We start from the raw sequence: 12,788 nt of genomic DNA on the forward strand, positions 1-12,788 counted from the left end.
AACATTTCCAGTCTTTGAATTTGTTCCATGTTGGTGTATTTTGTTTTGTTCACACTTTTCAGCATATTTAACCAGCAGTTTAATCTGATGTGGCATAACAAAAGTATGTACATAGCAGTAAACTCACCTCAGTGTCTTTGGGGTGATCTCTGTAAATGTATAATTTATCTGTTTTGTTTGTTAGCTAGTCTTGGCAACTGCATGCACAAACTACACAGTGGCAGTACACTACACATTGATAAGTTATTGTCCTCATTATAAAAAATAAACTTGCTTTCTATGCTGTCCCATAAATTGCTTCCTGCATAATTTTCTAGCCTTGAACTACATCACTTTGAAATGTTTGATGTTATATTAATTTCCTATGTCTGTTTCCATTTATATAGTATATGTGCCTCTAGGTCATTTTGCAGGAGAGCCCTTTGTTTATAGCCCTAGGAATGAATATGGGATCTTTTGCAGATAAATTCATTTTGCCCTCCAGTCTCACCATCATGTTAAAAATGTATGTTTTATGTTACAGATCTTTGATGAACTCTCAGTCAGATTGATGTTTACCTTTATTCTGTTCCTGACTCCATAAGGTGCTTTCAGGGAATTAAAAGCTTTCTTTCCATTGTTTAGTCTTATCTTTTCGACATCTCTCACATTCAGTAATGACGATGGAGATGTTGGCCATAACACGAGCTGTGATCCCTTCCCCTTGAGTTCTTCTGTATTGATTTGGCTGGGTCTGACCTTGGCTAGTTTTGATCTAGATTATTCTTGGGATTCTAATCCTGTATATTTTCTGTCATATTTTTGAAACAAAAAGATGGGTTTCAGTTCACTTTGATTTCAGTTTCTTTTCAGGTTTTAGCAATTTTCCACTTCTTCAGCGTCATAGCCATTAATTCATAACTGCAGATGAAGGCAGAAGACAGTACCCCAAGGTAAGAACTTACTTCTACTTTCTTTAACCAGATCATTCCCTCAAAGACTTCCTTGTCTTTCAAAAATTCGTTTAGAACACATTTCATTGATGGAGAGAATTTATAAACATCTTCTAAACAGAAATGAAACAAGAGGAAGACTCTTAGCCTTCATCAAAGAAAAGATTACATTCTTACTCTTCATTCTCAGGAAACATTGTAACTGTCATATAAATTCTGAACTAGTTAGTCTTCTTGACTGGTTTGCCAGATGGTAGATTTCTTGTCACAGAAGAGTCTTGTAAACCATTCTGTATCAGTGGGCTTGTCAGTGATGGGAGCCTGCAGACCTGTCATTAAGTTTGTCTTTGAAGTGGCACGTTTCCCTGCATTGAGAGTAACTGTTCTCGTCTCCACTGAGGGTAGTAATGCCAACCATACAATGGTTCTTTGTCCCATGAACTCTGTTGAGCATCTTGTGAGGCTACTTATACCTTATAATGGTAGCTTCTCATCAAACCTGTTTTGATGGGTGTGAGTACAACTCTGTTAAGGCACTCAGCAGAGTTGTCATCATCTGTCCCCTTTTTTCCCATTTTTACGTTGGGTTGAGGTATCACATTGTGTCTGATGAAAATGTGTTGAGGTCTTTACTGATGTTTTTCTTTGCAGACTGATCTTGCTTGGATAAGAAGTTTGACATCTATCAGATTTCTTTTGAAGCTCATCCCACTTCCATACTGGAGTTTCAGGTTCTAATCAAGACCCTTGTTGAGCTGGCATATATTTTGGCTTTTTCATAAGTGCCACTATCATTTAAGTTCTTTTCCATGGAAGCAAGAACTTTCTTAACAATTTTTCTGTTTCCACTGGGTGCCAATCTGCTGTCCACTCCTGAAGAGCCTTTTTTTGGAAAGATGTTTTGAAAAAGTATTCCTGAGCTTCCAAGATTTGGGGGTGGACAAATGTAAAATAGATAATCTGAATTTGTAATTTAATTTTAAATTATTCATGTTTTAACTATTTAATTGGATTTAGCTATGACAGAACTACCAAAAGATGTTTTTTCCTGTGTACATACCACCAAGTCTGCATGGAAGCTTCCTGCTGTACTGCAGACAAAGGCTTACCAAGTCCTTCTTAAATGTCTAGCACTTCTGGGACATTCATTTCTGGACAAGTATCTTCAGTCCACGACTGCTGTGACCCTGGCTGCACCAGAATGACAGTAGATGCCACACTCATCACTTCATTAATTTTCCTCCAGATAAGGACTTCATATTTCTGCATTTTTGAGGAGCATAGAAAATCTGTGCAGCTTTGACTCCTCTTCATGCTTCCTGTAACACTACAAACTTGAACAGATAAAGGGGGTAGTATCACAAGGAGCTGTGGGAACTTCTGGAAAGTCTTCCTGTCTCTTTTTTTGCAAGAATCATCTTTATTAAATTATCATGTGTGACATAGACAATCTTACATTTATATAAGTGAAAATAAATCATAGTGGCACAATCTCAGTTGCAGACATTATACCTTACAAACCGTGCCACCACAACTGTAGCTGCAAACATTATTGCATCACTTTTGATATATCCAGTAATTGTCAGTCAACCATTGCATAGCTCATTCACATCCAAAAGTCCTGCTGACTCTGACCAGAAAGCTATGCTTCTTTATAACCTGAATGTTTGCATAAAGGCACACACCCAATTGCTGTTGTCTGTGTCTGTTATAGCAGAAGCCAATAGTGTTGTTTGCTAGATGGTTGTAAGTTTCAATCTCTGTGCTGAGACTCAGAGGTTCTTTGATCTACTTCATTTCAAAGGCTGAATGATGGACAGTGGCAGCATCACCACTTGCCCACTTAGGTCTCAGGTGCTGACTTAACTGAAAGCCCTCAGAATTGTGCCAACATTCTTATCTGACCAGAACTTGTTTTTTTAAAGCCAGATCCACATATCACAGCAAGTATGACACTGTCAGTCTTGTGAACAGACCTGGCTTTACAATACATTACCAGAGTAGGTTATCCAGGAATGCAGGTCATGGCTGCCTGTTCCCAATGGAATGAGTCCTCTTTGGGTATTTCATGTATGGTAGATACAGTACAAACACTGTACCCTTTTCACCCCATTGAGAAGAAAATGTAATGAGCAGGTCTTCACTGAAGATTGGACTTCGGCTGCAAACAAAATCAGAGATATTCTTCCTAGAAATACTCAGTCTAAATCAGACTGGAATACTTGGTGTTAGGAACCTTGGGACAATAAATTATGCCAAAAGCAATTAATTTTGTAGTAAAATAAAGGAAGTCTATAAAATGTGGTAAATGTAGCAAACATACAATAAAATAAAATAAAACCAAAATGAATCAACAGCGAAGTCCAGATTAACAGTACAGTAAATGCAGTAAATTCTGTAACAAAGTTAGGTGCCAGATTCATCCCTGCTTTGACACCTGTGTCTCTAATGGACACAGGCAAACTGTAAATGCTTCATCTCCCAGGCCCTAGCTTGTAAATGTTTCATCTCCCAAGCCCCTGCTTACACTTATCAAGGGTATCAGAACTTGTAAGAGATTTGGGATGCATGGCTAGGATTAAAAAGGCCCTTCTGGTCATTAGCCTGGTAATCACCATCACCTATGAAAATGGAATCAAAAAGAAAAGAAATTTGTCCAGAGAAGAAAAGTGCAATCCAAGTATACAGTAGGAGAATGAATTACAAACACCTGTAAAAGAAAACAAACTTTCAAGATGATGAGTTAATGTAACAAATATGAAATCTAGAGGAAATTAAAGTAATTGTAGATAGTATTACTTTCTGGGTAGAGTAGAGCAGGCACAAGGCATATAATCATATACAATGAAAACATTAGGAAGACCATGCAGAAAGCAAGATACCCAATAAAAGTACAGCAGTCCACAGGGAAGCCAGATAAAAGGAACAGACGGCCATAGCCACAGGTAAAAGCAACAAAACCTGAAATAATAGTGGATAGCCAGTGAATCAGTAAATAACTCCTGGAAAAGCCAACAAGGCCCCAGGGGGGAGAAGAATAAACAGCAGTGGGTCCAAGCAGACCAGTAGCCACACCTCACAGTAAGTGAAAAGAAAAGGAAGGATCTGAAATTGCTTACTGCCAAAATGGTCTGTGATCAAGAGGGTCTGTAGCCAGCAGTAAAAATAAATAGAAGATCAGATCCAAGTATGTCTTGCTATGGCTTGCATTTCATCCAGGCTATGCACTCTGCCAGTACAGTGAAAGGTAAGTTGTCCTTCACCACTTACCAACACAGCTCCACTGTATAGCCTTCCAACCAGTGCAGACTCCTGGTAACAAAGAATATCTGCTGTCCATATTCACATTCATAAGGCAGGATTCTTAGCTGATCTAACAATCTTAAAAACAAATAACCAAGTGTCTGACCAGTACACTCTTTAAGTGTGTAATCAAGATAGTCAAGACTACTTCTGTATAGGTGTACTACACACCACAAGTTCCATGTAGAAAGGAAGACCTGTTATCAAAAGCATAGCTAGAGTTGGTTGAAGGAGGTAGCTGCCCCTGGTGCAAGGTAATCAGGGGCACAATCAACAGACACAGATTGGTCAGTATTGCAATACTGCATTCATTTCAATGTCAGCATTTTTGAATGCTGGAATGCAAACGAATTTCAATATTGCTCTACTGCTTTTGTAGCGACAGTTTTTAAATGCTGAAAGTTGAATTTTTTTTTCCATCGCATCTTAGAGTTGAGGGGCACTGGATAAGCCAGCTACAGCTGTGAATTTTGTCAGTGAACAAATTCAAAAGGCTTGATTTCCTCCTGAATTAATGATCTAAAAACATCAGAAAATGTTCTTGAAGTATCTACCAGGAAGGTCTTCCATTCAACAGAGACAGAGATGTGATAATTGGTAACAGGCAGATGTTCATCGTGTTTCACTGTTGCAGTCCTAACTAATGGGATATCTGGCTCCCAGTAGCCCTCGGTCAGCCAGAATACCAAAGGTAAGTAAATATGACTGTTGTAAAGGACGTCAGAGCGTCCGATACAAAAGGAGGCAGCCGACGTCACTTCCTCAGTCTTCCTTGCCGCGGAGCTCGAGGCAGAAGCTTTTCATGCACGAGTGCCGATCGGCAGTTTACCTTTGTTGGTTTCCGACTACAAGAGTTGAAGTCTACTACAGCTAAGTAACCTCATTGGGGATCCTCTTTTCTTGCCTTAACGAATGTCAGAAAAAGTTAATAATTGCCTTACCTGTGGAAAGCAGATTCCCCATAGAGATTTTCATTCCTATTGCATTATTTGTTTAGGCCTTGACCACGACATTCCCAATTGTGATCTATGTGCCTCTTTTAATCCGCATACTATCTGTCGTCGGGCTAAGATTTTGGCTAGGCATTTTGGAGGGAGTAAAGACATGCAGGATTTACTGAATTCCACCAGTCTGGTCAATAAGCATTCTTTGCATTGTGGTTTTGACATCCTTGAAGCTTCCAGCAGGGCCACGGCTACTGGATCTGTTATTAGAAAGCATGCTTGGCTCAGAGAAACAGCCTCTTCCAGAACCTGTCAAGGCTAACCTTTTGGATGTACCGTTGCATAAAGACTGTCTTTTTGGCAGCAAAACAGAGGAGGTACGTAAGAAGATGGAGGATAAGGCCAAGTCCATGCAAACTGTTAAGGATTTTCTGCAAGTGCAACCCCCTCGCTTTAGCAGGAATTACCCTTCCAAGAGTTGGACCTTTCCTGATACCAACAGACAGAACCCTTCCAGGACAAGAGGTTACAAATCTTCTCGGGGGCAGGCGGCTACCCCTCAAAGGTCTAGACATTGGCAGGCTTCCACTTCTAAGGGGGGAAGCTCCAAGCCTCCATCTCACTCAAAACACTCTCAATGTCTTTTTACAACTTCTGCCTGTTCTTGCTTGCCTGGAGAGTCCTTTAGGGGGAAGGTTGGCCCTTTTTGCAGATGTCTGGGCCACTATCACAGATGACAAATGGGTGCTCAGAATGATGTCCCTAGGGCACAAGTTTTCTTTCTGCACCTTCCCAGCTCCCAAGTGATTTCCGGACGTTCCTCCAAACCAAAGGGCAGAAGTAGAAAAACAAACTTTGTCTTTGTTTCATCTGGGAGCAATAGAATCAGTTCCTGTTCAGCAGGTAGGCCAGGGTTTTTATTCCAGGCTTTTCCTAGTTCCAAAAAAAGAAGGCACCTGGCATCCTATCCTAGATCGTTCCATTCTGAACTCTTTTCTAGTAATTCCAAAGTTCAAAATGCTCACTCTGCATCAGTCGCTACCACTGCTAGAAAAGGATTCCTGGCTGGTAACCTTGGATCTCAAAGAGGCTTATCTGCACATCCCTATCAGGGAAAGTTGCAGGCAGTATCTTCGTTTCAGAGTGGGCAAGCAACATTATCTGCCCTTTGGCTGATCTACTGCTCCCAGAGTCTTCACAAAGTGCCTGGCCCCAGTCATTGCTTCTTTTTGCAAGTGGAAGAAAATTCAGATTTACCCATACTTGGACGACTGTCTGATTCAAGCAAGTTCTCAGGAACAGCTGTTAAAGGATCTGGAATTCGTAAAAACTCTTCTTTCTTCCCTGGGTTACACTCTTAATGAGGAAAAATCAAAAATGGTACCATCCAAGGAGATAACATTCCTGGGCACGAGTCTGAACACAGCCGCCCAGATGATACATCTCACCCAGGAGAAGCAGACAACTCTTTCAGTTTACTTCAAGAACTTGGCAAGCCTGTCCCAGCTCCCTGCAAGGAAATACCTGCAAGCTCTGGGATTCATGGCATGTTGTATTCTCATGATTCCATATGCAAGACTGCATATGAGGAAATTGCAATGGTACCTCAAGAACATTTGGTGTCAACACACAGATGACCTGGATATGATGATTCCTCTGCTTCCATCTCTGCAGATGGAGTTTCTATGGTGGGCAACAGCCTGTCTACAAAACAAAGGCATGCCTTTTCGGACACCTCCTGCCACTCAAGTTCTGACTGCAGATGCATCGGACTATGCCTGGGGAGCACACCTGGATGGCAGATGCATACAGGGACGTTGGAACGCCCAGCAGATGCACCTCCACATAAATCTAAAAGAGTCGATTGCAGTTTAGCAGGCCTTAATAGCTTTCAAGCATCTTCTTTCTCCAGGGACCCTACTTGTCAGAACTGACAACACCACAGTCAGGTGGTACATAAACAAGCAGGGAGGGACTCACTCTTACCCCCTGTGCAGATGAAGCATGAATCTTTGGTCCATGGCAGCATCCCAGGACCTGCATCTCCTAGCTCAGTTTCTTCCAGGAAGGCTCAATGTTTTGGCAGACCAGTTGAGCAGGCAAACCCTGGATCCTCACGAGTGGCAGCAGAACAGAGCAGTCTTTTGCAGCATCATTCAACGTTGGGGCATGCCTCAGGTGGATCTTTTCTCCTCCCCAGACAACCATATTCTGTCTCTCTTTTGCACCATACAGCATCACAGTAGATCCAAGAAAGTGGATGCTCTGTCCTTCCCTTGGACGTTGCTATCATTGTATGCCTTCCCTCCTCTTCCTCTTTTTCACAGAGTAATAGTGAAGATCAGGGACGAACAACCAAGGACTGTTCTCATAGCTCCGGACTGGCCCAGACAACATCGGTATCCGCTGCTTCGCAGTCTCTCCCTGGCATCTTCCTCTGAAGCCAGATTTTTTGGTTCAGGGAAGGGGAAACATTCTACATCCTCATCTTTGGTCTCCCCATTTGGCAGCATAGCTCATTGCATGACTTCTTCCCTTTCCCAACAAGTGGTTGAAGTGCTGAGGGAGGCCAGACAACCTAGCACTAGGAAGTCTTACGCTGGCCAATGGGAAAGGTTCTCTCAATGGATGCAGGCTAGAGGGGAATCTGCTTCTCAGTCTACCCTTCCTCTGATCCTGGAATGCCTGGCTGATTTGCTTCAGGGTGGTCTTTCTTTTTCCTCTATCAAGATCCATGCTTCAGCCATTTCTGCTCATTGTTCACTTGAACAACCCATTTTCTCTCATCCCGTGATGAAAATGTCTCTCAGAGGTGCTTGCAACTTAAAACCTCCCAGAAGAGCACCTGCTCCAGCCTGGGATCTTAATTTTGTTCTAGAGAATCTCACTGTTCCTCCTTTTGAGCCAGCTGCCTCTGCAGATTTAAAGTTTCTCTCTTGGAAGACTACTTTCCTCTTGACTATAACTTCAGCAAGGAGGGTTTTGGAGCTGCAAGCTTTGATGTCCGTGGAGCCTTTTCTTATTTTCCATGCAGATATAGTCTCTCTGAGAACTAATCCCTCCTCTATGCCTAAGGTGGTTTCTAGCCTGACTCTTAATCAGTCCATACACCTTCCTACCTTCTTCTTTAATCCTCGAAATAAATGTTCTCTTGATGTGCACAGACAGCTCAGGTTTTACCTGGACAGGACTAAAGATATTCTGAAAATAGCACAGTTGTTGGTCAGTTTTGCCCCTGAAGCCCAGGGCAAGGCTATTTCTAATCAAACCATTTCTAAATAGATTGCACATTGCATTACTTTTTGTTATTCCTTTCATGGCAAAGCTATTCCTCAAGGGGTTAGAACCCACTCAACTATAGCGGCTTCCACTTCTGCAGACTTTCTAAGGGGTGTCCCTACTAAAGACATTTTGGAGGCTGCCACATGGTCCTCTGTTCACACTTTCACAAAACATTATAATTTGCCTCTGTTTTCCAGAGCCTAGGCAGGATTTGCCACTGCTGTGTTGCAGGGCATTATTTCCAACCCTTGATGCTGTTGGTTCCTTCCCCCCTGTTTCTCTGGGCTTCTGTAATCAACCCATTAGTTAGGACTGCAACAGTGAAACATGATGAACATAGTACAGTTGTGTACACTTAACATAAATGTAGATGTTCGAGTGTATTCACTGTTGCAGTCCTGGATTCCCTCCCTCCTTCCCCCTTTTTTGGTCCTCTCCTATTCTCTTTTCCTGAGGTATAGGCTGAATTTGTTATTTGCCAAATTTGTTTTTGGTTTAAGCCTTATTTTCTGGGGACTCCTGACTGTTATGGCAGGGAAAGACTGAGGAAGTGAGGTCGGCTGCCTCCTTTTGTATCGGACGCTCTGATGTCCTTTACAACCGACGGCATTTTACTTACCTTTGGTATTCTGGCCGACCAAGGGCTACCGAGAACTGGATAACCCATTAGTTTGGACTGCAACAGTGAATACACTCAAACTTGAGAGGAGCAAGTATAATTAAGCTGGTCAAGACTTTGATGTGAAGCCTTTAGGGAAAAAAAATGAATTTTAACAAATGTAAGTGAGATTATTGAGTGTTGCAAGTAGTAGACATGGCAGTCACACTGGTAAAGCCCGAATCAAGGTCACAACTTCAAAGAAACTTAGCCAGAGAGGACCTCAAGGCACAGAGATGAGCACAAGACAGGAAGGTTTACTGCATTGATGACCAGCATATTGCTATCTTATGGACACTCATGCAAGGCAGAAAGAAGAGCAAGACAGTACAAAATAAAAAAAAGAGTGACCACACTCCCCTGAATGGGGTCAAAAGCTTGTGGAATGCCTGAGTTCAAGGATACCTCCTCAGGACAGCTGTATAATACTAGTCTGATCCCTTTTATAAAGAAGTCTCAACATCCTCCAAAATATCATCCTCCTCATAGAATTTGAAATCTTCCCGGATCATCTTCCTTTATTCTTGAAAGAAAACTGAGATCATTTAGTCAAACAGTTTAAACTTTGGTTAGTGCTGATGGACAAATGGACTGTACAGCTATTGGAATAAGGACATACCTTAGCATTAATGGCTTGTCTACCTTATTTTTTATTTCTCTGGGCTAAAGGTGTCATCTTTCAAACAAGGAGACAAAAGTAATGCTTTCCTTCAACACAGAGGGCTTTTACACCAAATGTGTTTGCAAGGAAACTGGAGATCTATACCCATTTCTGAAACTTGAGGCTTAAATTACTTCACACTGTACAAAAATGTCACCATGTTTTCACTATAATATTTCCTTCCTGATTTGGAGAAAGCTGTTTCTGCACTGCATGTATGAATGGTGAGCATCTTCACACCTATTTGCTCTCTACAAATAAGCTTTTTTTGTGCTTCAGGATCTTGGGCCTTTCTTACTATTTCAAGTGCTTGCACTTTGGTAGTTCTGTTCGCAAAATGATAATGGCTTTGATTGTGGCTCAGAGTAGCCAGTGGAGAAGGTTGAGAATGAGTGTCCCAACACTGCATTGCTGACATCTGCCACAAAAATGGCTGTGCAGCATGCATCACTGTGGGTTGAGGATGTGTGCTTTGTCCTGCCAAGACATGCACTTCAGGCTTTATGGTTGTGAAGGATTGTGCATTTCAAGTCATCGCAGTGATAGACATGCATATGTCAGCCACAAGGTAGTATGTTTTCGACAAACATGTAATACTATGAGCTCTGCTGATTTGATGACGCAGGTGTAGGGGCAGAGCTTTGACAAGTAGTTATCTGGCTTACAAGCAGTTTGGAATTGTTTTTAAATATGGACAGTACTGGTATGAGGGTTGAGCCCTACTCTCAAGCCATTGGAGCAGGGGCAGAATAAATGTGAAGGATGCAGAGTGGAGCACAAATAGCCTCTTTGGTTGTCTGGATGATGACCTCCTGCAGTCAGCACTTGCCTCTGTATTTTGAACTCCATTGTATCAGGGGGAATGAATCCAATCAAGACCTTTTTGAGAGGAGATGATGGCTGGCAGCATGCAGGAGAAAAATAAATAGGGAAAAAAGACAATATATATGTAGCTTTTATGACATTCATCATTGTGGGTTAGGGATCTGTTGTCATAATCAGATAACTGGTTCCACACAGACAAGTTTTGGGATGTCTTTGTTTCTTCTGGCAAGAGTCAAGACTATAATTTTAGCTGTCTCCTTTTATCAAGGCCTTCTTTTAGGTTCATTGATTCCAGGCATAGTAGTGAATACAACCAAGCACCTAGCATTCAAGGATGCGAATCAGCCCTTTTGCAGGAGACTGTTTCTGTCTAGATTTCTTCGGCTCTTCAGTCTGATGTCAGTAGCAATTTTAGTTGTTCCATACACACATGTTGATATGAGTCTCTCTCAAACACACCTTGAATAAAATAAATAAAAAATAAATTAAATCATATTTAAGCTCTAGGAGTACTTGCATATCTATTTGGTGACACTGAACAGGCCACTCCTAATAGCCTGGCACTTGGTCAAAAACTACCATTTGGATAATTGTAACATTACACAGTAGGATTGGCCACCCTTTGTATGGGCCTTATAGTAGCTGATAAAGAGGGGTTGGCGGCAGTGATAACTATCTTATAGTCTGGGCAGAAGGGGGCATAGTTAGTAAACCTGTGCCACCCTTCCCAAGGAGTGTCTGTGTGTTTGTATATAAATCAAATCTCAAAGTGTGTGTCAGCTACTTGGGCAGGGACACAAAGCACTGGTTGGACAGAGAGGGTGCTAGAGGTCTTGGCTTGAGCCCTCAGCTGAGTTTTTAACTCTATAGCTGTACCAGTGGGGAGTCTTATTCGGGATCTGGAGACAGAGGGAGAAACAATCCCCTAGACTGACTGTGATCTCTGTATGCGCTTATGGGTAACTGTGCTTTACTGTGTGTGTACTTGTCATCCTCTCATTGTGTATGTCCCTCACTGTTGCCAGTGGTGAGGATTGAGGCTCCTTGATTACTGGGCCGGTGCAGGGACATCACAGAAGTAATGCCTGAACTGTATCAATAGTTTAAATGTATGTCTTTTTCAGACTTACTGGGACCTCCCCTAAGACAGCTTTGTTTTCACTAGGGCGACTGGCTTCATCATGGTCTCAATTATTTATTTTCTACTAGAACAGAAGTAATACCTATAAGATATAAAGACCAAATTAAATTTGTGTTTGCTCACTGGATTTAAAAAAAAGTCTATATATACTTTTCTTTATTAATATAAATATATCTATTTAAATTTCTTAAACCATGTGGAGCTGCAATCCAAGTGGACTGTTTTCAGGTTTGCCTGAAGTTTGCATATAACACAAGGTACACACAGTACTAGCACAAATTAAATAGCATTGCAAAGTTGTATTCTTAGATTAAATCAATAGAATAGATTTTACATTATTAATGTACAAAATGTAGAAAAATAAAATGAAAGTACATAAGTCAAGAGACTATATCTGGTTTTACAGGTATATAAAACGTAGAAGGATACATTAAAAGTTAAAGGTACTTGGTCTATATTACCCTAAAACACTAGTACAGTGGATATAAAAAGTTTACACACCCCTGTTAAAATGCTAGGTTTTTGTGATATTAAAAAATGAAACCACAATAAATCATTTAAAAACTTTTCCCACCTTTAATGTGACTTATAACCTGTACAATTCAGTTGAAAAACAAACAAATCTGTTAGGAGAAAAATATAAAAAAATAAAAAAGTACAATAAACTGGTTGCATAAGTGTTCACACCCTTAAACTAATACTTTGTTGAAGCACCTTTTGATTTAATTACAGCATTCCCCTTCTTTTTTTTTTATTTTAGCAAACATAATGCACTTTTATAAGTGTAGCCATATTGCCTGAGTCTAGTAGTCCTCACAGTTTCTGTCAACAATTGACATTACACTTCATTTCTGAAGTAGCACAAAAACAGAAAGCTGGCAATCATTGTAGTAGATAACCTATTGTGTTTTGTAACCTCATTATCAGTAGTAATATGCTTTTCACTGGTACAATTTTCACAGGTTGTACAAAAATCCAGATTTGTCTCCCCTTTTCTAACATTGGAAGCAGAACATGTCTCAGGATCTAAACATAGTTTAAG

At 41.0% G+C, this 12,788-nt stretch overlaps 1 long non-coding RNA gene across 1 annotated transcript in view; it reads left to right on the top strand.

The window, feature by feature from the left end:
- Positions 1-12,788, top strand: part of LOC122802822 — a 754,829-nt gene that overhangs the window by 62,794 nt on the left and 679,247 nt on the right. The window lies entirely within an intron of this gene.

The sequence above is a fragment of the Protopterus annectens genome, chromosome 5.part0 (assembly GCF_019279795.1).
Source record: "Protopterus annectens isolate FY-2018-M chromosome 5.part0, PAN1.0, whole genome shotgun sequence".
Classification (NCBI taxonomy): Eukaryota; Metazoa; Chordata; order Ceratodontiformes; family Protopteridae; genus Protopterus; species Protopterus annectens.